Source organism: Chelonia mydas, chromosome 8 (assembly GCF_015237465.2).
Source record: "Chelonia mydas isolate rCheMyd1 chromosome 8, rCheMyd1.pri.v2, whole genome shotgun sequence".
Lineage (NCBI taxonomy): Eukaryota > Metazoa > Chordata > Testudines > Cheloniidae > Chelonia > Chelonia mydas.
Genome location: NC_057854.1, coordinates 10,948,982 through 10,976,877, shown reverse-complemented (window position 1 = coordinate 10,976,877; position 27,896 = coordinate 10,948,982). Strand labels below are relative to the sequence as shown.

General features: G+C 44.4%; 2 long non-coding RNA genes across 4 annotated transcripts in view; one reads left to right on the top strand and one right to left on the bottom strand.

Moving 5' to 3' along the window:
- LOC122466819 overlaps positions 1 to 27,602 on the bottom strand; it is a 32,145-nt gene extending 4,543 nt beyond the window's left edge. For 2 of the 3 annotated variants that reach the window (XR_006292672.1, XR_006292671.1), the window contains exon 1: positions 27,364 to 27,602. This is a non-coding gene — a long non-coding RNA (uncharacterized LOC122466819). Of the gene's footprint in view, positions 1 to 20,450; positions 20,693 to 27,363 lie in introns of those variants that run through there. The other variant, XR_006292673.1, reaches the window with a different exon arrangement.
- Positions 239 to 19,562, top strand: LOC122466820. Its single transcript, XR_006292674.1, has 4 exons — positions 239 to 408; positions 11,738 to 11,833; positions 12,892 to 13,160; positions 16,395 to 19,562. It is a non-coding gene; the product is annotated as an uncharacterized LOC122466820 (long non-coding RNA).
- Positions 27,603 to 27,896: the final 294 nt, after the last annotated feature.

The following is a 27,896-nucleotide window of genomic DNA, read 5'->3' as shown; positions in this document are numbered from 1 at the left end:
TACTACAGCATAACAAAGTATGTTCACTAGGTGATGGGACAATGAGTCTGCAAAGTTAACCACAGACTCTTACCCAGGTGTTGCCCTAAACAGCCTCTCATCCACACACCCAAACCTCTCACCTGAGTTTGGTGGTGCTTTCAGCCTAGGCTAGTTCCACCTGGCTGGGGGTGTGAGTTAGAGCCCAGATCCACATTCACTCTGGCTGATAACTCACCCACTTTGTAGTGAGGATGCAGGCTAAATCACTCAAGTGCTGCTGGTCATCCAATGCCTTCCTTCCCGTGTGCCCGGAAGGACAGACAAGTTCTCCCACAATTCACTGGGGAAGAATCATAGAGCAGCTCAACTTACTGCAGCCCAAAGAGCCATGGGCTGAGCCATCCGAAGGCCTAGCACCACACACAGGTGAGTGCAGCACCAGTGAGGACACGGTAACTCAGGTGTATCTGTGCAGTGTGGCTATTGACACCTGGGCTAGGTTAATCCAGATGATCTGACAGCCAAATAACAGGGTGGGGGAGGGGAACAGCTAAAAAAGAGGAACCAGCACAACTGTATAACATTTCATACACTTCAAAAGCAAAAAAACTTGCTGCGTGAGTCAACCAAACAAAAGTGAACAACAGTAAAGAAAGAAGGGTGAGCATCTGGCCCCTGCTACGTCAATGGGACTGGAATTTTGTGATTGATGTCAATGAGATTAGGATTTCACCCCTAGTTTTGAAATACGTATTTTGCTCTCATTTGGCTCTAAACTAGTCTCAGCTAAATGAGTCTCAAACAGTGGATTCCTTCAAGGGATGAGGTAGTTTAACCCACATCCAGTTGTATATAAGTCTTTTGTCTTTTAGATTGCTGGTTCAAAGCCAGGCCAGAGCTGGAGTGAGTAAAAACTATCCACTAATGGCTGTTGAGTAGCCTATGTGGAATGGAATGATGGCTTCAGTCCAGTTTCCAGAGAAAAGTTCCATCAAAAAAAATCCCTGCTCTGACATCAATATTTGCTCCTGTGATGGGCAGTGTTAGGAGAAAGCCAAAGGGAAATTCACCCAAACCCTTAATTCTAGAGTTGGTCACTCCAGTCAAGGTTAATTGTCTACTGCAGGTTTTTGTGCACCGCCTCTGAAGCAGCTGATGCTGGCCCCTGTTGAAGACAGGACACTGAATTAGGTGGACTATAGGTCTCATGCAGTGTGATATTTCCTAAGGTTGAGACGCATTGGCAGGGCAATGTGGAGAAATTGGTTTGGCTGCTGCGTATGTTCTGCCCTTTGTGTGGATAAACTGAAGACTTTGCTCTTCATGCCAACAACAAACTAAACCAATATGATCTCAAGAGTTATTAGTCACTCTAGCCAAAAGGGTATTTCAGGATAATCGGAAAACAGGCTAAAACTTCAAATTTGAGCCCCGTTGGTTTCAGGGTGATACTTTGTAGACCAGGAATCTTTGAATGACACTTTAACGCATACCCCGGCAGCAATGATTGTGACCTCTACAGAGGCTCCAAGTTTCACCACTGAGAGAAGCTCTAAATCCACTTTCACCTTAGTGTATGGGGTGAGCTCTCTACCATTATCCCTGTGTCATAGTCCTTGTCTAAATTTCCATTGGCATGAGTGGGAGTTACATACGCATCAAGGCTTAACCAATTGGGAAAAAATGCAATTTGCTCAGACAGCCTCTGCTATTCTCTTCTCCATGAAAGGAGTTCAGCTATTTCACAGGGATCTCTCCGTGCCAAGTTCAGCACTACCCCAGGCTCCATGCTTGTGAAATATTTCTCTCCTGGCACGGTTACCTGTGACTGCTGTCCATCAGAACACTGTGCTGGAATCTGTTTTAATCTCCAGAAAAGCAATTAACTTCCACAGTCGTCATATTGGCCTCAGTTGCGGCAATATATTGCATATTGCCTTGCATGTGTTCTTTTAAGATGATTGTTTGGATCTTAACCTTAACATGGTGAGCTTTGGCATCTGAGCTAGATAGCAAATACCCAGCTTAACTCTTCGGGGCTTAATTGGTGAGGCTCTGCATGAGAGGAGTTAGAAGGTAGCATAACTCAGTGGTGTTAAGCTTGTGATTTGTTGCACACTTAAGCAAGGTGTATTGATACAGTGCGTTGATTTTCAGCAACTGTATTTAGACATCTTTATTATCTCTGATGCAATAATAGCAATTGCACATGTTTAAAATGTCCTTGGATGATGTCATTTATCAATGATCATGGATGCATCCACAGAGGGAAAAGTGAAAATCATCAGCTAGAATTTGCATTCCCCTCCAGAACCTGATATGTTGTACCAATAAGCAGTCTGAGGTTTTTCATTTCTCTGGTGTGAAATATTTTTAACAAAATAAAAGATCACTCCAAATTCAAGGTTTCCCTCTCACCAGTTCATTATGTGCTCTAAAATGGGCTAGTTTCAGCTGAAAAAAAATCTCAATCAGTTGAAATACCTCGGTGAAGATAGGCCAACTGATGAGCAAAGATGGACCTTCTAGGGAGCCCACTTTTTTTATTTTAGGGAAAGTATTTTCACACTGAAAACATGCAAAAATTGCAGTTTCACTTTCCACGTCTTCTCTGTAATAACAGCCTTACAGTTCAGAAAAACACCTAGGTGGGGGCATGTGCTTATCTGTATTCAAGGACAGCTCTTTGGCTTAACTCTAAGCATGTTAACTCCCCTGAACTGCCATGAGATTTAAGTGTGCGTCTATGTGCTGTCCAGAACATGGATGATTTCCTGCATCAGGACCATGGAAAATAAAGGAAAATATGCAAAGGGCTGGAAATTATACAAAACAACAAACATTTTTATGTGAAATGATTCATACAGGGAAGGCAAAAGGGGTGTTTTTTCCCATTTGGATTTTGAAACGAGGTCATAAACATAGCAGCTTCAGAGACACTATTTCCCTCTCAAAATCTTTTTCCTTTAAGCCCAGTCTTCTGCAAATATATTTTATATAAGGGAAAAAACAACACTGCTTTACTCCGAGAAAAATTGTGTATGTGCTGGAAAATGTGTGCTCGCTCAACAGCACAGAAACCTTGGAGCAGTGTTTCTCTAGTTTACAAGGAAAACTTGGAGTTGATTTGACCCATCTGCTGATATTTGGGTCATGAGTCTAACAAAACCACGCATCGGACAAATGCGGAAGCGCTCGTGACCTGTACATGCATCTCTTGAAGGACTTTCACAGATACACGACAGAAGGGTGACGCGTGAGGCCTTTTGATAGCCATAGAAAAAGGCAGAAATGAAACCACCCATGTGCCATCACTGGGAAGAATTATATTCCACAGTTTAACTAGATATGTATTTTTAATTGCTACAAATGGCCTATATAAAATGGTTCCACCTGTTAAATTTTTCTCGAAGGGAGTAAGAAAAAGGTCAGAGTTAGTTACTGAAAAAGAGCAATAAGCTCCTCTTGTGCTGTTTAGCTATAGTGCAGGCAACACCTTGGTGTGTTTTAGTTCTTTTTTAGTGACAAAATGGAAAGGTTTGCAGAAAGTTATAAATTCCCAGGGAAAGGTACTTAAGCGGAAGTTTCTTTCAACTTGGGTCAAAGATGTATTAATTTTGTGGAATTTCATATAAGCAAGTATTTTTCAAAGACTCAGAGTTTTTTGTTTTGTTTTGTTTTTTAACATAAGAACGGCCATACTGGGTCAGACCAAAGGTCCATCTAGCCCAGTATCCTGTCTTCCAACAGGGGCCAATGTCAGCTGCCCCAGAGGGAATGAACATCACAGGTAATCATCAAATGATCCATCCCCTGTCACCCAGTCCCAGCAGCCACCATCCCTGCCCGTCCTGGCTAATAGCCATTGATGGACTTTTCCTCCAGGAACTTATCTAGTTCTTTTTGAACCCAAGTTAGAAACATAAAGACGTGATTTGTCAAAGGAAGAAGACCCCATGAAGTGGATCACAAAAGGTGGCTTTAAGCCTGAAGTCTGCTGCAACATGCATCCAGCTGCTCATGGATCTCCAGGGCTGATAAAGCAGCTGGGGACTGATATCCATGCCTCCTCCCTCCCTCCCCCAATTCTTTCCAGGAGTACATGACTGACCCTCAAGCAAGGTACTATAACTTAAGAGGATAGACAGCCTGCTTTACTCCTTGCTACATGATTTTCTAAATGTCTAATACCTTCTTCTTCCTTTGACATTTGCTCTTTGTGCTCCCAGGCAGCAGCCAAGAAGCAGGGCCATGGACTCTCAATCTTAGCTTGAGCTGAATGGTGTTTTGTATCTGTACAAGTTTGTCATAAGGCTGTATAAGAATGTTCCTGTTTGTATTCAGTCCCTGGTGGAAATCACTTGAGTTAGGGGAGGGAGGGGAAAAAAGAAATTGACCCGTAATACAGCCAAATGATTTCTTTTTTTTAACCAAGAGCCCGTAGACTTTTTCTGGATGAATTCTCCCCAGTAAATATACAGGCTGTCCGCCTGCTTTGCAACTGAGAACGAGAAAGACTGATAAGGGCCAGGATTTATTGCCTTATTTATGATATAAACTGCAGAGTGCTAAGAGAGAAACCTTTCCAAACTCACCCCTTAAAATCCTCCAATAAGGCAAATTAAGCGTTTGATCCTGCATGCTTAACTCACATGAATAATTGCTACTCCCGCTATTTGTCCATTGATTCCAATGGATGTCGTGGGGGCTACTCAGAAGAGTGACGGTTACTTATGGGCATATGAGTTGCAGGATTGTGCCCTTATAGTGTTACTGATGATCAGAAACAGCAAAATAAATACATCGAAGCAGTGCGTTACTCATGCAGGGCAAAGGGCACCTCACTGTTGGGCAACATTCACTAGTATTGATGCAAAAGCTTCCTTTGAAACCATCTAAAAAAACAGAAGGTGGTCAGGGTAAGACCAGCTGTTAGCATTTTAAGTACAGGAAATCCAATCGGAGTTTCTCATGAGCTGAGTACGGCAGGAAACAGATGCCTGCCCAATTATTAGGGGTTGCTAGTTATTCACTCAGCAATTTCTTTTTCTACCACATGAAAACTTCAAATCAGGAACTTGTAAGATAGTCATTTTAAAACGGAGTTTTTTTCCAATGCAAAATTGGTTGGATGTTTCTTTCCTCTGTCCTGCTTCGCTAAAGCATATAGGACAGCAGGAGAATAACCTTTCCCCTGCCTTTTCTGAATCCATAATGAAAACTTGGCTCAGTGTTATTAAGTTTTTTGAATTGTGCGAGATAGTATAACAGTAACATTGTGAGCTGGACTTGCACCTAAAAAATGAGGATACACAAAGTTGCTGCGTGGGGCGCTCGGCATGGGGTGTATCTGTCTGACTACAGAAGCCCATGTGGGTGGGTCTATATGGGGTTCTATAGTCCCTTGGCAATGGTGGGATGACTGGGCTTGATCTCTGAGTGATCCTTAGCATTGTACTGGATTTTATTTATATTAGTGATTTTTAAAATTATTTTTGAGGTGTTTCTAATATTAGTAACACAATGGCCTAGGTAGCCCACTTATTCAGGGGGGCGGGAAAAACAGTAGGAGAGCATCAAATGGGGAGGTTTCCCTGGCTGGCACACCCCAAACCTTGCTGCTGCCCTTAGCAAGGGGTGTGGATTTCTGAGCCAAAACTGCCTCTCCTCCCTGCAGCCCTTAAGGGCAGGAAGTGTCAGGAAGCAGAAACTACAGCACAGCCAGTCCCTGGGCAATCGACTGCCCACCGCTGGCCTGGAGGAGGTTGCCTTATTGGCTACCCTGCCTGATTGGTTGAACGAGTCAACAGATGGGCTCTTAAGTCCAGCAGCAGCAGTAGTCAGGGCCATCCCTAGGGGGCTGCGGGGCCCGGGACCTAGGCGTCGAGTTTCTAATCTGCCAGGGGGGTGCTCCCCTTGGCTCTGCCCAGGCCCCTCCCCCACTGCACCCCTTCCTCCCTCACCCCCACCCCACCTCTTCCCCGCCCAATTCTGCCCCCTCCCCTGAGCACACTGCACCCTCGCTCCACTCCCCTCTCCCCCCCCCCCCATTCCCCCCCAGCGCCTCCTGATGCCACAAAACATCTGATCCGCGACAGGTGCTGAAGAGGGAGGAGGAGGCGCTGGGGGAGGGGGAGGTTCTGGTGGCGGGGCTCCTCCTCACTGCCCCCCCCCCGCCCACTTGCCGCTCGCCTCCCCCTTCACCTGCTTGACAACTCGCCTCACCTCCCCATCTCGCCTGCGGGGTTCCACAAAGTGTGGGGCCCAGGGCGGTTGTCCCGATTCGCCGTACTCCAGGGACGGCTCTGGCAGCAGTTCACTGATGGCTCAAAGTATTCCCCCAGGGCTGCAATAGTGCCTGGGCCTGCTTGTTCTCAGCAGTGCCCCTGCCATGCCTCAGCAAAGATAAGCTGGCTCTGACCCTGGCATTCGGCCTCAGACTCTGACTTGGAGCTCCAATTTCTGTCTATTGATGCTGGTGCTAACTGCTAGGCATGACTACCCCATCCCAGTTGCTGACGTTAGGCCCCTGCCTGTGTGGATCTAAAAGTGTTATCCTCGGCCCCCATCTCCCAGGCACTTGCCATCACCTGGGTCTGCAGGCAGCTGCTCAGTAACATCTGCACAGGATACCCCCAAAACCAAGGTACAGACCATAGGATGGTGCCATGGAGGTCAGACCCTCTCCTGATTCAACCTGAGTGATTCCTTCCCCTCCTCCTGAATCCACAAAGCAACCTCTGGAGGGAGCCCCCGTGTAGCGACATCTCTGGGGATGGAGAGGGGCACAGTGCCATAGATGGCTCTCCCCTCTTCCCCACAGAAAAGGGGAGCTCCACTTTCAGCTATCACCCTCAGTGTGTGGGTCTCCCTGGCCCACTCCTGCATCCGAATTCAACAACCAAGTGCATATGAAATATACTGCCCAGAAAAGAGTGGGGAGAGGAAAGGAAAGGGAAACAGATTTTTTTTCTTATTTCAGGAGAAGTTCATAACTGGTCCTGAGCAGATTCAAACAGCTCCTTGGGGCCCAGTCCTGGATAGAAGAGGTGGGGCTAGAATGGCTCATGTGATCCCTTTGTACTCCCCTCTGTAAGGAGGAGAGCGGGTGTCACCAGAAGTGCCACATAACTGTGGCAGAAGTCTCTCTCTGAGGAGGTCAGCACAGAACTGGCTCCACCACAGGCAGGGGTTGGAGTTGTCTTGTTTGTGAATTCCACAGCTTGCCACCCACCTCTCCCATATAAAACCTGAACCACTATAGCTCAATGTGCCCTTCTATAGCCCCCACATCCATACGTCAATAAAACCCTTAACACATTCCGCTCAGCTCTTCCCTTGCTGCAATGAACGTCCGCTAGCTTGCATTTTACAGCTGTTCCCCTAGCTTTATTAACACCACTCCCTCTTTGTGTGCTGCAGAGTTCTGAATGGTTCAGTGAGGTCCCATTAGTTTCCTCTGTATCGAAGAGCACACCTCATTACTCAGGCATGTCTGAGTAAGACCCTCTGATCACTGGTGTCACAGTTTCAGGGTAACTGAACCTTTATCCTACCATCTCCCCAGCCCCCTCAAGGTCCACTCAATGAGTGCCCAGTCAGATCTCAAGCCTTCACCTGTCTCTGGGCAGGGACCCTTATCCCACTCTCCTCTGACCAGAGGTTTTCAAGCCTGCACAGCTCCTTGCTTTACGGTGTGATCTCCCCAACAAACCAGTCTGCCTAACAGCCAGAGCCAGCACTTTGCTTTCTCTCGGACGGTTATGAACCGTGTATTGCCCGCAGTTACAAGTTACAAGCCCACAGCTCTTGCTAAGCAAACATGTTTATTCTTAAGGTAAAAGCATTACAGAGATAACATGAAAAACAATAAACAGACTTAAACACACAAAACATACCAGGAATCACCCATCAGTCTTATGAGGCCCTAGCAAGCCAAAGTCTTTCCAACACTTCCATACGGGATGAAGGTCCTGCTTTGCTGCTTCAGAAAGATAGCTTCAAGTCCGTTTAAATCCAGCCTCTTTATATCAAATGCCCTTTCTTTTTCTGTTGGTCTCTGGAAAACTGAGTTTGAATCAGTATATGCAAGCCTCCCCACCTCTTTGGAGGTGTTTACAACCTAAGTGATTTACCTTAATCACTCCCCACTGTTTTTGGAGGAGGTGTGATAACCTTCACTCCTCAAGGTGCATACAACCCTGGCCCACAGTGATACATACACTTAAGAAATATGGCCCCCGAAGATACGGCATGTGGTTACAATATCTGTCCCTGCTGTGTCAATTCCCAAGCCCACTGATAAGCATTTTTCATTCCATTAATATCCCAGACAAAACCACACAAGTGTTTCTAGGAGGCTACACCAGTCCATTTTACAGCATGCATGTCATCTCCCTGTCAAAGGGTAGAATGCAGCAATGGGCAGTTAAAAATCAGACTGTCTGGGGGAAGCTAGCTTAGCAGCAAGTGTTTCCTCTCTACCTGACTTTCCCATTCTTCAATCAGTCTCTTGCTCAGTCGCTTAGTGTAAAAAGAGTAACCCCTGTCTCACATTAGCTGACTCCGAGGCCATATCATAAACTGTATTATTTGATTGTTCCACAGCTCCTCTAGAGAAAGCATGCACACCTGGAACTTTAATTTGTTCGCTTCTCCCCTGTCCCTCATTTAGATGTTAGTGCAGAGAGTCCTAAGGGTATCTGAGCACAACAGAAATGGTCTGAAGTATCATAGAATATCAGGGTTGGAAGGGACCTCAGGAGGTCATCTAGAGTAAAGTAAATAGGATGAAATTCAATAAGGACAAATACAAAGTACTCCACTTAGGCAGGAACAATCAGTTGCACACATTCAAAATGGGAAATGACTGCCTAGGAAGGAATAGTGTGGAAAGGGATCTGGGGGTCATAAGTTAAGACCACAAGTTAAATATGAGTCAACGGACTAACACCGTTGCAAAAAAAGCAAACATCATTCTGGGGTGTATTAGCAGGAGTGTTGTAAGCAAGACACGAGAAGTTATTCTTCCGCTCTATTCCGCCCTGGTTCGGCCACAACTGGAGTATTGTGTTCAGTTCTGGGTGCCACATTTCAGGAAAAATGTGGACAAATTGGAGAAAGTCCAGAGAAGAGCAACAAAAATGATTAAAGGTCTAGAAAACATGATCTATGAAGGAAGATTGAAAATATTGGGTTTGTTTAGTCTGGAAAAGGGAAGTCTGAGAGGGGACATGAAAACAGTTTTCAAGTACATAAAAGGTTGTTACAAGGAGGAGGGAGAAAAATTGTTCTTCTTAACCTCTGAGGATAGGAGAAGAAGCAATGGGCTTACATTGCAGCAAGGGTGGTTTAGGTTGGACATTAGGAAAAACTTCCTAACTATCTGGGTGGTTAAGCACTGGAATAAATTGCCTAGGGAGGTTGTGGAATCTCCATCATTGGAGATTTTTAAGAGCAGGTTAGACAAACACCTGTCAGGGATGGTCTAGATAATACTTAGTCCTGCCATGAGTGCAGGGGACTGGACTAGATGACCTCTTGAGGTCCCCCCTCAGTCTTCTCTTTTCTGGACTAATATAATAATAAGTTGTCAACAGGGGACCTCAGCCTTGAACGGTTTCATATCTCAGCACTGAGCTGTGCATGGTTCTCCTACCCCCTGGATCATGTGGCTGAGAGAGCTGATAATTGAGAGCAGGTAGTCCACTCTCAGCAAGGAAGCTGAGCTGTGCTAGGAGGCTCTGCGGGAATGGGGAAGGACCTGTGGCAGTGGCTCCTTGCTGAGAGGGAGCCTGAGAAGGGCTGTGTGTAGAAGGAGCTGGACACTAAGGACTGTAGGAAGTGACCCTGGTTAACAGTACGGCAGGGCAGTCTGCTGCCCACCGTTCAGGGCTCAAGGTCTGGGGCCTGTAGTAGAGGGCTACCTGTGACACCATGTAGAGAGGTGCTGGAGGCTGGGACTGTTGAGCATGGGGAAATGCTCAAGGGTTGTGTTTGTTTGGGATCTTACTTTGCCCTGAAGGGTTTTCTTTTTTGTCCTTTGGTTGGAGGCCAAATCCCCAACAAACTCCAAATCCGCTGTCTATCTAGTGCGGAAACTGAAGCAGTAGGTGCATCCGAACACCAGATCAGGTAAGCTGCTGTCTCAGTAGTGAATGAGGCCTAGTCTGAAGCCAGGCAGTCCAGAGTTCTGACACTGACTTCCCAGGGTGCTTTGGGCAAAGCACTTAACCTCTGTGCTAGGTTTCCATATTTGTCAAATGGGCATACCTGTCCCCACCTCCTAGGCTGCAATAGCAGTCACGGAGGGGGGCTTCCGTTTCTTAGTGTTTCCCTGTATAAATCCCAGTTTCTCAGGCTTTCAGCAAGGAGCAGTGGATTTCACTGGCAGGGCCAGCAGTATATCAGGATCAAAGTCTGCTCTGTAGCTCTGAGGACAGCTCTGCCACTGAATAAAAACTATGTATCTCCTATTGAATAAATACTAAATTGTTTGCACATCTGGGCTATAATGAGGGAGAGGGACACACAGAGGCACAAAGGATGCAGGGAACAAAGGGGAGGGAAAGGAGTAGCCAGCACTAAGAAGGAAGCTTCGAAAACACAAAACATGTAGATGCTGTAATGCCCTGGAAGGGGAGTGGAATGACTAACACACAGAGTAGGTGGTCCTTTCCATGCCCGCCAAATGTTCTTCCACAACTACTGTCTCTGGATACTACACAAGAGCACTGTAACTTTCCTGGTTAAAATGGGCCTTTTAAACCACTGACTGTTAAAGCATATTTTCCAACTGTAATGAATGCAGTGCACTAAACGATGAGCCCCTTTGTTCCCTTGAGCAATCCTTTCTCATGGGACTGCTCCCAGATGAGGATTATTCCTGGGCATGAGGGTTTTCAGGCTCAAACCCATCTCCCTTTTATTTTTTGGTAATTGCAACCAGATTTCCTTCAGAGAGTCTGTTGAAATATTTATAAATATCACTGCGAACAGCTGTTCATGCCAAACAGGAAATTTTAAAATGAGCAAACTTTTCTGTCTAAGTGGTGAACGTAAACTGTCTAAGTGGTGAACGTAAACTGTAGTATGGAATCAGTAAATAAAAATAACAAAGCGTATCAGTTCAGATATTACATGTTACGACATCACACAGTGCGTAGCTTTTCGATATGAACAGCATGTCTGGACAGTGATAAGAAAAGGGCTCGTATTGTAAATGGGATGTATTCTGAATTTAGGAGGATTTGAGAGGTCAGTGGGCTGCTACAGGGAATGTGCAGCAGATTTTAAATTAGGGCATGTTAGCAGAGAAGCACAGGGAAGCTTTCATTGCCAGTGCTCATGCTGTACCAGGTCGATGCCTAGAGTCCAAGCTGTGTGTCTCAGGAAGTCTGCACTTTGGACTGTTTGCTATATTAAACAGGCAAAAAACAGAACGAAATCCAGTGAAAACTACGGCCCAAATTCAGCCTTCACATAAGCAGAGTGGAGCTGCATCCATTGCACCAGGAATGAATTTGCCCCAGCATGTCTGGAATTCCATGCAACATTTTGTTAAAAGTTTTTTCCCTAGAATTCCTTGCTTCTGTTGACACGGTATTCTTGGAGAAGAGGGTGACTGAAATATGACAGAAACGTCAAAATTATCATTTTAAACTGTTGTGGAATTATCTGTGATTATTTTAAAGGACCTGTGTTAAAACAAAAAGACAAAATTGAATGAATCCAGGATATTTTTTCCCTTTTCTAGGAGGCTACATAGGGCAAAAACCAATAGTATTTCTCAAAAACTGATTGTAAAAGCAGATGAATGTCGGTGGTGCTGTCAAAGTGGCAAAGGGACGAGGTAAGGCAAATTCATAGATTATAAAGCCAAAAGGGACCATGGTGACCATTTACTCTGATCTCCTGCATAACACAGCCCTAGGAGTTCCCTGAATTAATTCCTGTTGGAGTGAGAGCAGATCTTTTCGAGAAACATCCAGTCTTGTTTTTAAAATTGCCAGTGATGGGGAGTCCACCACAACCCCTGGTTGAACCAATGGGTAATTACCCACACTGTTAAAACCGTGCACCTTTTTTCTAGTCTGAATTTGTCTAGCTTCATCTTCCAGCCACTGGTTCTTGTTATACTGTTGTCGGCTAGATTGTTCCCTGGGCAGGTACTTATCAACTGTGACCAGTCAACCCCTTGTTAAGCTAAATAGATGGAGCTCCTTGAGTCTACCGCTCAGAAGGCATGTTTTCCAGTCCCTTAATCATTCTCCTGCTCTTCTCTGAACTCTCCCCCCTCTCTCACTGATTTTAATCTGTAAGAGTTCAGACTTGCAGATTCTTCAGATCCAACTAAGACGTGCAGATCTGTAGCCTGCGGGCTTTTGAGAAAGGTCATTTGTAAATCCTTCTATGTACCGTGGGCCATATAACCAAAAGAGCACCCTGATTCCAGCAGCTCCTATTGTGGCGCTTACCACCAGTTTTTCTAAAGGGCTCCACACCCAAAATGCTGAACTCTTGAATATCTGTCTATTTATTATGGTGCCTTAATGGGTGGGAGAAGCGCTCTTGAAAATCAGGTCCCAACTGTGGGTGCTGAGCTTATTTGGAGTCTGGTCCTAGGTGCCAAATCCCTACTCACTATGAACTGCATGAAAGGTCCCCTTGACTTCAGTGGGACACCTTGCATGAGAGAGGTGACAAGGATTTGGTTCTAGATATACATGTACTGACTTGTTGTCGGTGTGTTGAGCTGGCAGCCCATATATTAAGATGTGAGGGAGGTTATTTAAGGTAATGACTTGTAAAGCTTCTTGTAAACTTACTGTTCTTCTCCACATTTTATACTGCAATAATAAACTTTGTGAGGTCCCAAAAGCTTGAAGCTTTTATGTTTTTTTTTCATAGCAGTTGCTGCTTACTTGAATGGGAGTCTGCTTGGATTATCTGTGGTCAGAAAATAAGGTGGATCAGCTGACCTGTGGCCTCTTGATTTATTACTGGAGAGCACATGAGAAACGGAGGACAGGTTTTATACAGTGAACAGGAGTAACAAGCAATATTTATGGCAGGACACAGGGACACCACCTGTGCATCAGAATGCATCCTGACAACTTCTCTGCATTGTCCTGAATCGCTGTGAACTGAGTGTGCTGAAATTTACAACACCAAAAAATGTAAGTAGCTTTTATTTCAGAAATCCATCTTTCTAGCCCATTGACGGATCTCTTCCCGGGCTGCTGCTGAATGTTCCTTGTGGCTTTTGGCTTCAGTCTTTCTTGGAGCCATAACAATTGAACAGCTACTGTGAGTGAGTGAGCACTGGACTGTCTAGGCTGCTGGGCAGTATGCCACTGGCCAGCACCATACGCAAAAGTGGGTGATGCTGACCAGGGTGGGGACAGGGCTTTCAGTGCGTCCTTGGGCTGCTACCATGTCTGGGCTTTTAGGGTGCAACAATATGTTGATGGCTGAGCATGGATGCCTTTCCAATGGTGGTGAATCTTACCCTGAGCACAGAGAAACCTGTGCCTTTGCAATTTGATCTTCCTTGCACCAACGATGGACACTAAGCCTAGTATCTTTAAAGCAATTTTATCCTCCTCATTTTGCTGTCTGTGCATCTACTGTATTGAAAATAAGGCACCAGGGCAGCACAGAAATATTTCAAGATATAGAGGTTTCCACTATAGAGGTCATGCCACTGCGATACCATGGCACCTGGAGTCCAAAAGTGAGGTCCTTCAATAGTGTCCACATAACTTTTTCTTAAAGAAAAATAGTTCTAAACAGAATAGCACACTAGTCACTTATCACCACATATTCCAAGGGTAATATTAAATGCCCGTCAACTCAAATGTTCATTAATATAGTAACTCTTCATGCAAACTGGCCCTAGTTGAGTTGTGTGTTCCCCTCCCACCCCACACACTTTTAGAATCAACCAGGTGTTTGAATGCATCAATTCCATGGCTGGATGAGAAAACAATCCAATCTAGCTCTTGAGCCAGCTTTACTAGAGGCCTGACTTTGCTTTCAGGCCTTCATTGCAGATCTCCATACTGTAGCAGTTCTGCATTTGAGGGGCTGGTGGCAGTCTCCTTCACAATACAATATCGATGCGCCAATTGTTCTGCCATCCGCCAAAAAGTGAGGCTTCCCATATGCCTTCCCCACTTAGATCCGGGTTCCCCAAAAGGGTTTGACTTGGCCAAAACAAGAATGATTTAGCGTGATACACAAGGTCTCTGTGTTCTGTTATTTGAAACAGGTGCATCAAGAGCGAATTTACAGAGATTAATTAACACCAAACACTTAATTGGAATAAACAATGCCCCTGTGCCTCCTCAGATGTGTAACCAGCTGGGACTTTTACATCCCAGCAGAGAAAAATACTGTTGTTTAATTTATTCCTAACCACATACTAAAGGTCGCTAAGTGTCTTAGGCTGGGGTTTTCAAAGGAGCCCAAGGGCATTAGGTACCTATCACCTGAATAGGATTTGGGTAACTAAATCCCATAGGCACGTTGCAAGAAATAAAATAAAAAGCTTCAGCAGCCCAAGTCTGGGATTTTCAAATGGCTCTAGGAGGTTATATAACAGCTGGAAATACTCACTGCAATGTCTGATTTTGCTGTTTTGGCTATGTAATCAGGAACATCTTAAAGAGGCAAGCACAAGAGAAAAAGGAACTGAGGTAAACATTCAAAATCAAGTCTTAGTCCTGTATGAGGGAGCAGGTCTAGTAACAAGGCTAAGATGTGAGTTGAAAGACCTCGCAGGGCAACAATATGCTCTGTCCGAAAGTCTCTTTCCTCTGTAAATAGAGATAAAGAACTGGTATCCCAGGATCAAGATCTAATTTAAGACTCTTGCTATCATATTCTGGTTTCCCCCTTTATCCTTGGTGTTGAGGGATTCTATGTCACAGATTATTTTAAATCCTGCACACGCAACTCAGATTGCCACTCTATGACTCTTAAACAGTGGAAAAATATTTAAGGCCTGATTATGCACTTTCCCCGCAGTGTAAATAAGGAGTAAGGCCCCATTCCAGCGTCTTTCCTCTGACTTCCATTGGGTTAGCCATGTGAGCAAGGGGAAGGCTCTGGCCATGCTATGCTCAGCCATTTTTGCAGGGTTTTTTGAGTTAATGACTCCATCCTGAAAGGCAAAGTTGAGGTACAGCAAAACAGCTGGAAGAACCAGTGACTCATGAGGGGATTGTAGCACTCTGCTAACTGCCAAATACAAGCTCACAGATGGCTTTGAGTGAGAGTGTATTCAATCTGCTAATCAAAGTAATATGCAAGAGAGGAACGAGCTACAGATCTGATTTTACAAATGCCCATTACAGCTTACGTTATTTGTGGTAGAAGCAAAATGGAACGTTTGGAAACAGTTGGAGAAACTTAGCTGGCCAAAAGTCTGAGAACCAAATCCTCAGCTGTAGTCAAAGGCCTGACTGAAATCAAGATATATAATGTCTGCTGCTTCCCTCCATTCCACTAGGCCAGTAACCCTGTCAAAGAAGGAAATTAGGTTGGTTTGGTATGATTTATTCTTGATTAAACCCACGATGATGATTACATATCACCCTGTTACCCTTTAGGTCAGGGATCGGCAACCTTTGGCATGCAGTCCGTCAGGGAAAGCCACTGGCGGGCCGGGACGGTTTGTTTTTCTGCCGCGTCCACAGGTTCGGCCGATCGCAGCTCCCACTGGCTGCGGTTCGCCACTCCAGGCCAACGGGGGCTGTGGGAAGCGGCGGCCAGCCCAGCCCATAACCAACGATCCTATAAATATCTAACAGCTCTAGTCCTGTGCAGTCTGTAAATGCATGTCCAATTTAATGTAAATTTTAAAACCACCATGGAAGCTAGAAATAATATTATAATTTTATAATATTAAACCCAGGAGCCTTTTTGGCCTGAGCTGGTTTTGGAGAGCACTTTTATACAACTGCTTATCTGGACTAATCATAAAGGGTATTTTCCATTGTCTTTGTATTAATCATTCCCAGCGTGCTGCATGGAAGGCAGGAGGGAATGTCAGAAGCAAACAGAAGGTTTTGATAAGTTTAGGGGATACTTAGGTATCTTCCTCCTCCTTCTGTATACTTGAAATATTGGGCAAAAAGAGATAAAGAATGTTTAAATATAAAGCGTATTAAGAAAGGAAAACGATACTTGCACTACAAACTAGGGCACCCAGTGGCTATGTAAAGAGTACACGTACCTTTTGTTAAAAGTCATGGAGGGGAACATTCTGCCTGCCCTAACATCCTAGAATCCCAGCTCCCTTCTACCCTGTTAGTTTCTCTCCTGTTTGTGTAGCAGATGGATGCTGGAAAAAGTCCAAGTCACCTCTGACTTTTTGCACTCTCCATATTGACATATCTTAACCACAGAGCCTTTCCCGTGGAGCAATCCTACGGTGGATGAACCCCAGTTATCCTAAGGTCTGTGGGATACCTGGAACTTTTGGGAAACTGCGGGAGTCAGGCCAGCAGGATCCCCTGGCCACAGACGTCAAAGCCTGCTGGCAGCGTCTTAGATGATAGAGTCATCTGGCTTCCTCAGCAGAATTCCAGGGAAAGAACTAGACCTGAGATCCAGCACTGAAGCTGAGGCCCTTCTGAATCGTGCCAAGTCAGCTATGCCAGTAATCAAAGCTTCACACATGTGAAATCACCTTATAATGAAAATCGGCTCATGTCCCTAACAGTACTAGGGGATGGTCCTGTTTTGGATAAGAGTTTCCTTTATGGTCAGTGATGTTAGGCTAATTGAGATTGCCCTGTACCAACTTAATTAACTCTACAACTAGCGAATTTTGCCTCTCGCTTTGATTCACTTCTCCATCCTCTCTCTCCTTCCCCTGGCTTTCTCTTTAGATGATCTTGCTTCACTTGTTAATTCTATAGTAACTATTATTAATGCCTTGATTTCTAGTCCTTCACTTGGCTATGCCCTTCCCTGTCAGCACCTCTTCCTAGTGCTTCATTGTCTACCTTTTTCCTTCCTTTTCCATTGGACGCCATTAGGTTTCCAACTTCTTCAGTCCTTCGCATGTGCACCCATTGTCCCCTTACTTGTTTCTTGCGCCGATCCAGGGTTTCAAATGTGATCTCTATATGCACAACTTCTGCATGTGAAACACCTGAGTGTGCTGTTTTGGGGGACTGTCACACTTGTGCACGAGATACAGAATTCACACATCTGTTTGAGCAAGGAGGTGTCACATGCGGAGGCTGAGATTTTCAGAGGGGAATGTGCTCCCAATATCCGTTAAAATGGATGGGAATTGGGAAGCCAAATCACCTATGTCATTTTGAAAAGCTCAGCCATACATGCTGGTTTCACGGGAGGTGCAGGCGATAGCATTTAAGATTTGCAGAAACAAAGCTGTCCACCTACAGAGGCTGAGGGTAGCCTTTTTAAAAAAATTTCACTTCCATATGTCAAGTTTCAAGTCGCAATCTGGGGTTCCATCCTTCTGTAGCCAGTCTAAGATGGCATCTACTCTGGGTGACCCTTGGCTATTAGCAAAACCATATTCCTTTCCAAATGCCAGTTTCCGCTAGCAAATGTTCTTTCCTGACCCTAGATATTCATAGAAAATATGTCCTTTTTAAGATGTAAGTGGCTTTCCCCTCCCCTTACACTAATGTCCTTGAACATCATCTTTATAATGGGTCTTCAACATGTTAATGGTTCCTTCCAGATAAATGTCTCCTGCTAATAGCAAGAAATTATTTGGACAAAGTATATCCAGTCAAAATTCTTTTGAGAAGAGATTGGGTATATTTTGGAATCGGACAGGCTCATAGATTTAACACACAACTATAAATCAGACATCCAGATACACAAGGTAAAATTAATATTGAACAGGATGGACACCTTTCTATGATACAGGCGTGTCATGCTTCTGGACAACATGGGCAACTCGTATCTGGCTTTGACTGTAGTTTTCACCTTTGATATTGAAACTCAGACTTTTTTTTCTTTTCTAGCCCATATTCCTTCCATAATCTCTCTGTCTGCTATTTCACTAGGGGGCCAAACACTTTCTTAAAATTAACCTAGAAAAAACAGACTTTCTTTATATTTTCCTCCTCCTCCTCTCTCTCTCCCCATCTTTCTCTGGCTTCTGCCTGTCAATATCAAAACAGATTCCTTTAAACTGATTCCTGTAACTTCTACCTGCAATCTTTGGCCTCTCACTATATTTACTACCTGTGCATCTCATCTTGTCAGTTTCAACTTCTTCATATTTGCAGAATTCACCCTTCTTCTTTTTCTCCAATAAGGTACTTGTCATCTCCCATCTCTGACTGTCTCCTGTCTGGACTTCTATAATTCTCCTGGTTGTTCTGTTTGCTTCTTCTCTTAAATTATCCCAGCACGTTCACAATAAGGATGGAGTACTTATTTATCAAACTGCTTGTCTCTGCAACGTGTTCCCTCCACCCCCATCCCACACACACTCCTTCGTCAGCCCCACTGGCTCCCAGGTGATCTTTGAATTGTTTAAGATCCTACTTCTGTCCTCCACATCACTGGGCTGATATGGTTTCCTATCACAAATGTATTTATCTGTTTTCCTCTCATGCTCTCCGTTCTTAAACTAGTGTCGCCTTTGGTACATTCCTATTCCCTTTGTGCTCTTTGTGCCTTTTCTACTCTTTTGCTCATCAGTAGACCTGGGGCTTCTAAGCCACCTTCATACAACTATCTTCCTTCAAATCTCTCCTAAAAACTCTTTAACAAACATTTTCTATCCATTCCTTATTTCTCATGCTTCTCTCCCCTGTGCAAATCCAGTGCTGAGCACTCTTATCAGATGTGTAGTTTCCCCAGCCCCCCAAAACTCCCACTGGAGTCAGAATCCCTGAATCTCTTACTTTATAGTGTCTCTTCTTACCTAATCCCTTTCTTTTCCCATCCTCCTCCCCCTTTTTTTTTTTTTTTTTTTACAAAGGACTATTTATTGTAACACTATTTAATTGTAAAAATGCCCTAATGAAAGGCATTCTTGTTAAATAAAACATAAGCAATAAAATAAATTCTGCTATGTAACATTTCTTCAGGCTTGTCCATTATTTCAAGCGAGCTCTTTCCACAACTGTTTTAAGAGGTTCAGACTGGATTCAGACAGTCTAGGGATTTCAGAAATCATTTCCTTGCATTTAGTGCCTTTCTAAGCTTCCAGTCTGTCTGTAGGTTTCTGTCCTGGGTTTTCCTTTGCAGTCTACTCCCATCTGTAGGGTTATTTAAATGTGGCTACTATGCCTTATCCCATTTCCTCAATAAGGAATGTTTTGTATTAAGTAGAAAAAGTGCCTTGACCAAGCCCTATAGAACCAGAAATGATTTCCACTGGGCCTTGATCCAAGAGCTTTCAATCCTAAACCACCCTGCCCTTTAGAGAGCTCTGGCTGTCGTTTTAAATATTTTCACCTTACGTGAAGGAAGTAGCCAGACCAGCTCTTATGATTGCGCTGAATGACACCCGGCCAGTTTCTACAGGAGTCTTCTCAGATGCAACACGTACATGATGGGCCAGTGGCTGAATAGCTGGTTTGCTTTATTATTAAAGGGAAGTTAGGGTAGCTTGTGGACTGGTTGTCCTGACTCAACCATAGTTTGTGTGGTTTGGGGCAAGTCCTTTAACGTCTCTGCACATGGGGATAATTGTAGTTCTACGAAATACTTCTCTTCTGGGGGGTGGGATGTTTTGAGGATTAATTAGCTAATGTTTGTACTTGTCTTTGAAGAAGTGATTGTGCATGGTGCTGTACAGTAAGTGCCAAACAAACTATTCCCTTTCTTCAAGCATCTATGACCTAAGGCTTTGAACCTGCAAAGCCTTCAGCAATCTTGCTCTTCCCTATCCTCTCATGGGGTCACCAGCTCTGCTAGCCAGCATATAAGAGGGCATGAAGCCATGACTCCACTTATTTTCTGTCTCCTCATCTTCTTTGGGATGCTACGTGCCCTTTGGGAATCAGCTTGGTAACATCCCTGTACTCCCCTGTAAGGAATTCCTTACTCCTTCCTCTGACCACTGTGAGGCCCCATGAGGTGCAAGCTTGTGGGATTGGATCCTCTGAGCACACTTAGGTACAATACAGAAATCAATCAAAACGTTATAATTTCCTCCATCATATCACAAACTACAGTAGAGTGCAGTGTCAACGGGGAAAAAAAATCTTGAATGGCTTTTGCAATGTTTATAACTTTATTTTCCAGTTTAATTGAAAAAAAATCTAAAACTTTATTCTGAGACCAAAAGTGATTGTTGAATAATCAAGTACAAAAGTCAGTAAAATCCCAACATTTAAGGGCCTAAACTATAGATATTCCTTCCATCTGATGAAGACCAACTCTCTTGGTGATAGTCAAAACGTTACATTCTTCTGCGAACTAGGTCAGGTCTTAAATCTACCTGTCTCTGTTTTTACCTGGATGACTTTCTGTTTTTGTTGCCTGTTGGGTCTCTCTTTAGGAACTGCAGTGGCCCCAGACAGTAGAATGCTGCTCCATATTAGTACCAGAGACTCAATTCCCGCTTCAGATGTGCCGCAAAGAATGTTAATATATACGAAACATCCATGACTGTGTGTGTATGCAGAGCCACGTGAGTGTCTATTTCAACATTTCTAGACATGCGTGCCCTTGAGTGTAAGGTTTGAATCGCAACTCACATATGCTACAGCATACGCATGTTTGAACCTGCAGTCTTCATCCTTGAAACTTCTCTTCCCTATGGTCAGGAGCTATGTCTTGGTTATGAACTTTTCTTAAATGACTCCAAATAACCTTCTACCCATTCTTAAACATCACTGTTAATATGCTTGTCCTTTACCATGTCGTTAGCTTGACTTGTTTATTTAATGCTGTCAGGAAGTGGTAGATATCCTGCTAACTAGCTGAAAAGTGGAAGAAAGTGGCCTTTTCCCCCCCCCCCCCATTGTCAACAAATCTAAAAAGAAAAAATTATTTTATTTCCTCTGGGAGAAGCCAATTCTATAGCACTTCATAAACAAACACCAAGGGACAAACTGAGTTCTGGTATGAATAGATATAGCACCACTGACTTCCATGGAGTTCTTCCTATTTACACCAAGGCTGACTTGGACCCCTGGAGATCACATCTGAGGTGGGCCTCTCAGGTTGTCTTGTACGTATGGCTGAGAAAATGGCTCCTGAGAAGTGTATATTGGCAAAAACGAATGGCTGAATAAAAATTCACAGTTGTGTTACACACCGCAGATAACATGCAGTAATGATGCTACACCGCTACCTCGATATAACACGGTCCTCGGGAGCCAAAAAATCTTACCACGTTATAGGTCAAACTGTGTTATATCGAACTTGCTTTGGCCTCGAGCATTTCCGTTATTAATAGTCACTTCCCGCCCCCTGACTGACCCCTCAGAACGCCCGACCCATCCAACCCCTCCCCCCTGCTCCCTGTCCCCTGACTGCCCCGACCCCTATCCACACGCCCGCCCCCTGTCAGGCCCCCCGGGACTCCCACGCCCTATGCAACGCCCCCGTTCCCCATCCCCTGACCACCTCGCCCCCAGAAACTCTGAACTGTCCAACCCCCCCTGCTCCCTGTCCCCTGACCGCCCCCCGAGACCCTCTGCCCCTTATCCAACCCCTCAGCCCCGGCCCGGCACCCTTAACACGCTGCTCAGAGCAGCGTGTCGGAGCCAGACATGCTGACGCGCTGATCCGCCCCCAGAGCGCTGCTTTACTGCATAAAACCAAATTCATGTTATATCGGGTCGTGTTATATCAAAGTAGAGGCGTACTTAGTTTCACACATCTGGCCTGACTCTGTACGGTAATTGTAAAGGTGAGATAAATGATTTTTGCTAGGTCATTGCAGACTACAGTGTGTTCCCCACAGAACCTGCCCCCCACTTCTCCCCCACCCCCCGAGACTCAATAGGCTCGCTAGAGTTGACAATTTTGCAGATGCTGCACAAAAGTGCTGGAGTATACCAGCAAATCTGGCTCTCTGTCATTAAGGCTGTTTTTCTGTTGCTTAGGTCTTTAATAGCTGCTTCATCAGCATGGCAGGCCTCCTTGTGGAACTGCTTTGCACAGTAAAGGCCTGCTTCTTCTGAAATACAGGCATGGTTTGGCACTGATTTCAGTGGGAGCTGAATGAGGCTTGAAATCCTGGCTTATTTCTGCATGTTGGGCCTGATCCAAAGCTAACAGACGTCAGTGGAAAGATGCCCTTTGACTTAAGTGGACTTGGAGACACTGTGGGCCTGGTTCAAACTTTCTGCAGTTTACTCCTATGTTTGTTTACTCCTATGCCTTGTTTCATGACTTCTAAGTGCATGGGAGACCAAGACACCCTCCTCCCCCCTACCCTTTCTTTCCTAGTAACCTGATTCCAGATTTTATAATGTGCTTGAATTGTCCAAATTCTTTCAAAACTTCTCTCTATGATGTGAAAAACACACTGACAGCAATGAAATCTGCTTAGTTTCTAGAGGAGTTATTACTTCAGATTTGGTGCCATAGTACATTCTGGCATGCTCCTGAGGTGAAGGTGTCTGGAGTTTGGTTTATAGAACAAAAATAACACTGACTATAAGTGACTGATAAGAAAGGCTCTGCTTTCTTCAGATCCAAACAAATGGAAGGGGAAAAAATCCTCCTAAATGAAAGGAAATTTCCCTAGTCACCCAGAATCTATTTTATAGCATTATAAAACCAACCTATTTGATTAGAAAGAAGCAATAAGAGAGGATTAAAATATAACTCTAAATCAGGTATTTTTACAAAATCCACCACTGTTGGCCAAGTAGATTATTTTTAGATAGAATGCTGCATAAGTGTTTAGATTTTAATCTCTATTCCTACAAACTTCGGGGGCCAGAAATCTGCTTTCCCTCCCCCTGCTCCCTCCTTCTATACCCTTATCCATAAACATTCCCTAGTGGGATTTTCAAAAGCACCTATTTGCAACTTTAGGCACCTAAATACCTTTAAAAATCTGGCTCTCGGTTCTTATCAACTTCATTGAGTTGTATTGATGGTTTTATGCTGGGCCTATCAGTGTAGTATCTGAGCACCTTTCTGGGCTCTGAGCTTTCTGGGTGCTAAGCATCTTCCAGAATTAGGCCCTGAAGTTCTGACCCAAAGCCTCCTGAAGACAATATGAGTCTACGTGTTTCGGTGGGCTTTGGCTCAGGGCCTAATATATTATGTCTAGAGTTTATCTATCTCTGTTTAACACAATAGCGACCTCTTTCCCACTCTACTGAATGTTCATTTTTCTTTCACGCTTAATTTATCCTTGATTAAAACACAACTTTCAGAGCAGTTTTCACAAGTGCTGTGGTAAACGCACCTCTTTCCGGTAACAACAATCCAGCTTTGAAAGTTCACTGGTGAAGGGCTAAGGTTGCTATGGCAAGAGGAGGGGAGTTACCCTCTCAGTAGACAAGTAGATACCCTCTACAAGACAAGTAGATAGCCCGTGAAGACTCAGATGCTAGGACCTGAACTAACGAGAGTGAGGTTCACTTCTCAGGCCAGCCCTGGATGGTACAGAATGCAGGTTACTTAAGTTCTCTGGGTAATGGTTCCATCTCGGGAACCAGTTGGGGTCTTGAGCCCCTCGAGCCAGTGTAGAAAGTCTGTGAGGACTGAAAAGCAGTGGTCTGGGCTAGTAGGGTGGGCTGATCTTCAGCCAGAAGGTAAGTTCATTAATCACATATCTCCAGGCACCTCTGCCATCCATGTAGCCACCTCAGGCCCTGAAGCTGTCATGCCCTCAAGGAAACCTCCCAGGAAGCTCAGGAAATCTGTGGGGAAAATGTAGTTACTGGGACAGGCATCTCCTTACTGAGGGAGACGTGACCCTGTGGATGCAGCTGCTCTGAAGGCTATTTCTGAGAGAAGATCTCTTCCTGGGACAGATTCATAGGGCTTTGGGTCCACTGCTGGAAGCGAGCTCCTTAAAGGTGGCGGGGAGGGGAGTTCAAAATGTTGGCACCAAAGATCCTTTGTCTGTAAAGGTACAAAGGAGTTATCCATGCCTAGGTAAATAACATGGCATTATTTCCTAACGCATTGAAAATATCAGCACAGGCTTTCAGCCTAGAAGAGTCCCTAAAAACAGGGATTCCTCAGGAAAAATCTGAAAGAGCCTTGCTTCTAACAGAACATCTCCATTTATTTATACATAAAGCCAGCTTATTGGGGCACCAAGTGGTTGCTTGTGCCTAACCGCTCAGTACATTTATTTTGACTGGATAATTGTTGGCTTTGGAAATGTCTCCTTCCTCGCCCTAGTAATTACAGCTTTTCTCTCACGCACGTTTTGAATTGTATTATGTCTAGAGTCAGAAAGAGGGGAGGTTTCCTGCTACTCAAAGTCCTTTCCTCAATATCATCTTGCTACTTTTCTTCTAGATGTCCGTATTTCTAGCCACCCCCTTTAAAATAAATAAATAAAATACCCATAAATGCTGTGTAGAACTACGCCCTACTGCCCATGCCTTGCTTGTAAAATCTCAAATATAGGGTTCCCATTTTAAAAAGAATCACTTAGGAGGTCATGTGACCAAATGAATACGTGCCAGGACTGGACTTGAGAGACCTGGGCTGGCTTCCCAGCTTTGCCACTGTCCTGCTGGGTGACTTTGGGCAACTGGCTTTGCCTCTCTGCCTATGTTTTCCCCATCTGTACAATGGGGGGGATAACAATAACTAGTACTTCCTTCGTAAGGTACTTTGAGGCCTGTGGATGGAAAGTACGATATGAGTTTCATGTGATAACGAGGACTCTTATGTCCAGTTCTGTCTAAGGAGATGTTGCCGAGTAACATCATTGTGCGGGCGTGGGTGGTACACGCTGATTTTTTTGTTTAATGGCAGCCACTGTGTTATTAAAAAAGCATCTTTAATGTGCCATGAGTTCTGCATTCCCCTTCCCATCTTCCCTGTCCTCTTTGTTACATATCGAACATAAACTGAGCCGTGAGTTAGGGCGACCAATGGGCAGGTTGGAGCTGGGGCAGGGAAAAGAAGCAGGTATTTGCCAGGAAGCGTTTCGACATTCCCCTTCAGAAATGATGGTTAGGATTGCATCTTGAACAAGGTGTCTGGTGTAGTGGGAAACACAGTGATGCACAAGCTTCTCCACTGCAGATCATGAAGCGCAAGTGCCACTCAAGCTCTTCAGATAGTAGCTGCCCTCTGTGAGGAATATATTGATTTAGCCATAAGATCATAAGACTGAGACACGCTGACTAAACGTGAGAAGTCTCGAGTTTCTCAGATGAATTCCAGTGCCGGTAACATGGACACTCAAAGCAGCTGAGCAGAGCGGCATCCTGGATCACCAGACAGGTGAACAAGAAGAAGGCCACATGCTGTTCTTGCTTATACTGCTCCAGTCCCATTGATGTCAATGAGAGTGGACCACTGTAATGACACACTCATACTGATTATTTTGGGAATTCATTTGCTCACTATGGAAGCCATTGCCTCTCCCCATGATGAACTTAGGTACTGTTATGGCTAAAAGGTGTTGCATCGCGTGCATACATAGTGAGTATATACGAGTGAATATCACACCTTTAAGGATGTACCATACTTGGCCCTTATGGGTAATGTGATGGCATGATTATTTTCTCAGGTATCTTTTAACTCATCTACCTATTTACAGGGATTTAACAATGTGCCTATGCAAATTGATATAATTTAGGCACTGCCTCCCGTACTGGATTCTATTCATTTCTGTACATTGCGGAGTCACTTCCCAAACGATCAGATGACTTTATTGTTGGAAGCAATATTATGCACATGAATGAAAAAGAGACAGAAATTAAGAGGAAGAGAGGGATGCAGATCCAATAACTTAAACATGGTTGGCATGATTCCAGTTGCTTAGTGGTGAGGCCACAGAGAGGTGGAGTTCTTTACATAAATATCAATGGTAAGATAAAAGACTTGCAGGAAAGAAGAAATTAAACCTGGCTACATGCGAAAATGACTCAGGCAGAAATTATATTCATTCATCGTCGTCTGGATAGCATAGCCTTGTCTTTCTTGAGGGTCTGATACAGTTCCCACTGGAATCAATGGAAAGATGTTCACTGATTTCAGTGGGAATTGGGTTTGGCACTAAGGGAATAATATTTTTCACTTCTATAATTTAGACTTCTATATATTCCTTTCATCCAAGGCCACTGAGCATTAATCAGTGAAGGCTCATGGGTGACACCATTGTGAGGAAGACAAATATTATTGTTTATATCATCTTTGTCCTTAATAAGGATTGATGATTCATGAGAAAATCCTAGTTATGAGAAAATCATGGAAATGCGAATGCAGGGTTCTGAAGCAGATGTGCACAGCCTGCTGTGTCTAGGCCTCATTTCAATGTCCCATTGCTTAATAGCCCATCGACACAGCATCAGCATGTTGCATGGCTATGTGAAAACTCTGGCGTTTGAGAGGACCTGGAGACTTTAATCTGCCTGATCAGCAGCAGGGGAAAAGGGGTCAGGAAGAAAATAAGCAACAAGTGGCAGATCAAGAAGGGAGAGGTTAACACATCTGACTTTGAGGTCTGTGAGGAAGTGGGGAGGGGGCGTCTCCTTTGCCAGAAAGTGGAAAAACTTAAATAAACAGTTTAGTACCCGGGCTGCTAATTAGTGGGGAGGCAGGCTGGCCTTGTGTCCCTTCCAGAAGAACGGTGGAGTGACTCCTTACAGTTTTGTACTGGGCTATATACTCAACACTGTATGAGCAATGACCATTCTGGAACCAGGATGAACTGAGTTCAGGAAAATCTTTGGGGGTGCTCATTGTTTTTCAGATTGTGCAGTGTGGAGAGGAGAAGGTGGCCTACTTCTTCCCATAAATGACTCGTGCTACTAATGTATTCCATTATCGAGTTACACGTGCCTTGCCCACTTATAGCTTAGAGACAGAATCAGTTTTTAGAACAAGGAGGAAAGTCAGGAATTGCACATGCAGCTGTCTGTAAACATGAACATATAAACAGTAAATGCAAGCACTGATTGCACACGGCCACAATGGCAAAGGGTAAGGCTCACTTCCAAGTTCAGCAGTTAAAGGAAATGATCATATCTCCAAAGGAAAACTCCCAGCATCAATATAAAAATTCATCTGCACATAATTTAGAACATTCATGATTCTTAACTCTTACATTGTTTCCTGTTAATGCAAAAGCTACTCGTTTTGTACTTGGTCTGATTACACCAGGGTACTAACGCCATCTGCAAAGCACATAAGATGATTTTAATCACTGGATTCTATGACACGATTAATTGCCATCACAACCAGTTAGAAAGAATTGCATTGACTCACCTATGTGGGTGACTCAGATTTTTGGATTTTAACTTGAACGTGAAGCATCCAGATGTCACAGCAATGGGCTCCATATGGTCACTGACTAAAATACCAGTGATCCATGTTCAACCACAGGAGTGCTTTACCATACTAGCACATAGCATATTCAGGGCACAAAGCAAAGCCCATATCTCAGGGAAGGTGTCCCCCAAAATAATGGAGTAGGCACGAGAGGTAGCTGTCCTCTGGAAAATGAACAAGGGAAAGGTTGAGGACTTTGGTCCTACTTTGAACAGCATTCACTGTGATTCTGAGTCCTGTACAAGGGTGAACTTTGCCCCTATGCAAAAGGCCAGCATGTGGCCGATGCATTACTTCAGTCCACCTTAAGCACTAAGTGGGACATAGGTCTGGTGTTGGCCCTATACAATGAGGTTGTCTTCACCCACAGAGCACAGAGCCAGATCCTGCAAGGTGCTGAGCACCCCACTGAAGTCAATGGGAGTTGAGGGCACTCAGCACTTTGCAGAATCAGACCCCTAGATATTATA